The sequence below is a fragment of the Apium graveolens genome, chromosome 5 (assembly GCF_009905375.1).
Source record: "Apium graveolens cultivar Ventura chromosome 5, ASM990537v1, whole genome shotgun sequence".
NCBI lineage: Eukaryota > Viridiplantae > Streptophyta > Magnoliopsida > Apiales > Apiaceae > Apium > Apium graveolens.
Genome location: NC_133651.1, coordinates 264,113,308 through 264,116,971, shown reverse-complemented (window position 1 = coordinate 264,116,971; position 3,664 = coordinate 264,113,308). Strand labels below are relative to the sequence as shown.

General features: G+C 41.6%; 1 non-coding gene across 1 annotated transcript; it reads right to left on the bottom strand.

Moving 5' to 3' along the window:
- Positions 1-286: 286 nt before the first annotated feature.
- Positions 287-393, bottom strand: LOC141662220 (small nucleolar RNA R71). Its single transcript, XR_012550343.1, has one exon. It is a non-coding gene; the product is annotated as a small nucleolar RNA R71 (small nucleolar RNA).
- Between the last annotated feature and the right edge of the window lie 3,271 nt (positions 394-3,664).

The following is a 3,664-nucleotide window of genomic DNA, read 5'->3' as shown; positions in this document are numbered from 1 at the left end:
TTTTTTAAATCAAGGCTAGCACGATTCAGATGGTGTAGAATTCAGTCCAGTTTGGGGATTCTCCAACGGAAGATCCCAACATGCATATTAGAGATTTCATCGAGATCTGCGGTACTTTCAAATTCTACATGAGTGTGAAGATGCTATAAAGCTAAGGCTTTTCCCATTCTCTCTGAGGGATAAAGCTAAGTGTTGGTTGCATTCTCTACCACCAGGATCTATCACCAAATGGGAAGATCTTGCTCAAAAGTTTCTTACTGAATTCTTTCCTATGGAGAAGACATCTGTAATCAGGAGTGCTCTTACTCAATTTGCGCAGTAATTGGGAGAGTCTTTATGTGAAGCTTGGGATCATTATAAGGAGATGCTTAGAAAGTGTCCTCATCATGGGATGCCTGACTGGATAATTATCAACTGGTTTTATAATGGCTTGAGAGCACAGTCTAGACCCATGCTTGATGCAGCATCAGGTGGAGCCTTATGGGATAAGAGCTACAATGAAGCTTATGATTTGATTGAACTGATGGCTGCTAATAAATACCAGAACCCTTCTCAGCGACTACCTCAAGGCAAGGTAGCAGGATTTCTAGAGGTAGATGCAGCTACTGCTATAGATGCTCAGCTTAAGGCTTTGATGATGATGGTGGATTCTTTAGCTAATTATGGAGTTAATCAGATCACTAGTGTTTGTGAGCTTTGTGCTGGTGTGCATGAGACGGAGCAGTGTGCTATATCGAGTGAATCAGCTCAGTTCGTGAGCAACTTTCAGAGGTCGCAGCAACCAGTGCCAGCCACCTATCATCCCAACAACCGTAATCATCCTAACTTCAGCTAGAGCAACACTCAGAATGCGGTGCAACAGCCTTATGAGCAGTATGCATCAAAGCAATACAACCCTCCTGGTTTTCAACAACCGCAAAATGCACCAAGACAACAACTCCAACTGCAACAATCTAATAAAAATATCTGAAATGGAGGAGTTGAGGCTCATGTGCAAGAGCCAAGTGGTTTCTATTAAGACCTTGGAGAATCAAATTGGACAGATTGCCAATGACTTGCTGAATCGACAACCTGGTACACTCCCGAGTGACACAGAAGTTCTAGGCAAGAAGGAAGCAAAAGAGCAGGTTAAGGCAATTACATTGAGGTCTGGAAAGGTTGCACACCCCGAAAAATCTTATGTTTCAGAAGCTGAAGTTATGGCTGAAGAAGATGTGCAGAAGGAAGCAGAAGAGGAACCAAGGAAGAAAACCGTGGAACACACTCCCCTTGAGGGTAATACAGGGGAGAAACAGGTCTATCCTCCACCTTCTTTTCCTAAGAGAATGCAAAAGCAAAAGTCGGATAAGCAGTTTGCTAAGTTTTCGGAGGTGTTCAAGAAACTTCATATCAATATACCTTTCACTGAATCTCTTGAACAGATGCCTAGCTATGTGAAGTTTATGAAAGGTATTCTCTCAAGGAAAGTGAAGCTCGATGACTTAGAGACCGTTTCTCTCACGGAGGAATGCGGTGTTGTGCTGTAACAGAAGTTGCCTCCGAAGCTTAAAGATCCTGGAAGCTTCACTATTCCTTGCACCATCGAAACTTGTCGTTCGATAAGTGTTTATGTGATTTGGGAGCTAGCATCAATATGATGCCTTTGTCTGTGTTCAAGAAGTTGGATTCACCTGATCCAAAGCCTACTTATATGTCCTTGCAGTTGGCCGATCATTCTATAACATATCCACGAGGCATTGTGGAGGATGTCTTGGTCAAGGTGGACAAACTCATCTTTCCTGCTGACTTTGTAATTCTTGACTTCGAGGAGGATAGAAAGATTCCCATAATCTTGGGAAGACCATTCCTGGCTACTGGCCGAACCTTGATTGATGTGCAGAAGGGTGAGCTCACTATGCGAGTACTGGATCAAGATGTGACTTTTAACATATTCAATGCCATGAAATTCCCTACTGATAATGAGGAGTGTTTAAAAGTGGAATTGGTCGATTCTGTGGTTACTTCAGAACTTGATCAATTGGTAAGGTCTGATGTCTTAGAGAAGGCCTTGTTGGGGAATTCAGATAGTGAAGATGATGAAGGTGATGAGCAGTTGCAGTATTTGAATGCTTCTCCTTGGAATCGAAGGCTGGATATGCCTTTTGAATCTCTTGGAATGTCAGAACTCAAAAATGCTGAGGGGCATCTCAAGCCATCTATTGAGGAAGCTCCTACACTCGAGCTTAAACTATTGCCTGAACATTTGAGGTATGCTTTTTAGGTGAAACATCTACTTTACCTGTTATTATTGCATCTGACCTTTCAGTTAGTGATGAGGAAAAGCTCTTGATAATTCTGAGAAAGTTCAAATCGACAATTGGATGAACTATAGCAGATATCAAGGGAATCAACCCTTCTTATTGCATACATAAAATTCTGCTAGAGGAAGCAAGCAAGCTAACTGTTAAGCAACAAAGAAGGCTAAATCCGATAATGAAAGAAGTTATGAAGAAGGAAATTCTCAAGTGGCTAGATGCAGGGATCATCTATCCATTTCTGACAGTTCTTGGGTGAGTCCAGTTCAGTGTGTGCCGAAGAAAGAAGGTATCACTGTGATCGCTAATGAGAAGAATGAGCTCATTCCTACTCGAACAGTCACGGGGTGGAGAGTTTGCATGGATTACAGGAAGCTGAACAAGACCACGAGGAAGGATCATTTCCCTCTTTCTTTCATTGATCAGATGTTTGACAAGTTGGCTGGGCATGAATACTATTGTCTTATGGATGGCTATTTGGGTTTAAATCAGATTTGCATCGCTCCAGAAGATCAGTAAAAGACTACCTTCACGTGTCCATTTGGTATTTTTGCCTTCAGAAGAGTTTCTTTTGGGTTGTGTGGTTTACCTGCCACATTTTAGAGATGCATGATAACTATCTTCTCTGACATGACTCGTCAGAATGTGGAGGTGTTTATGGATGATTTTTCCGTATTTTGGGATTCTTTCGACGAGTGTTTGCAAAATCTTGGCGCAGTTCTGAAAAGGTCTGTTAAGACTAATTTGGTTCTCAACTGAGAGAAATGTCACTTTATGGTGCAACAGGGCATCATTCTTGGGCACAAGGTCTCTAGTAAAGGTCTTGAGGTGGACAAAGCCAAGGTGGGGGTCATTGAAAACCTTCCTCCACCAATTTCTATTAAGGGGATTCGCAGTTTTCTTGGTCATGCGGGTTTCTATAGGTGGTTTATTAAAGACTTCTCTAAAATCTCTAAACCATTATGCAATCTTCTAGAGAAAGATGTCCCTTTCAAGTTCGATGATGAGTGTTTAGCTGCTTTTGAGAGCTTAAAGAAGAGTTTGATTACGACACCTTTTATAACTGCACCTGATTGGAATGAGCCTTTTGAAATGATGTGTGATGTAAGTGACTATGCAGTTGGAGCAGTTCTTGGGCAAAGGTAGAACAATATATTTTATGTGGTCTACTATGCTAGTAAGACCTTCAATGGTGCTCAACTGAACTACACTGCTACTGAGAAGAAAATTTTAGCCATTGTCTACGGGTTTGAGAAGTTTTGTTCTTATTTGCTTGGGATGAAAGTGACAGTTTTCACTGATCACGTTGCTATTCGCTATCTCGTCTCGAAGAAGGACTCGAAGCCTAGATTAATTCAGTAGGTTCTTTT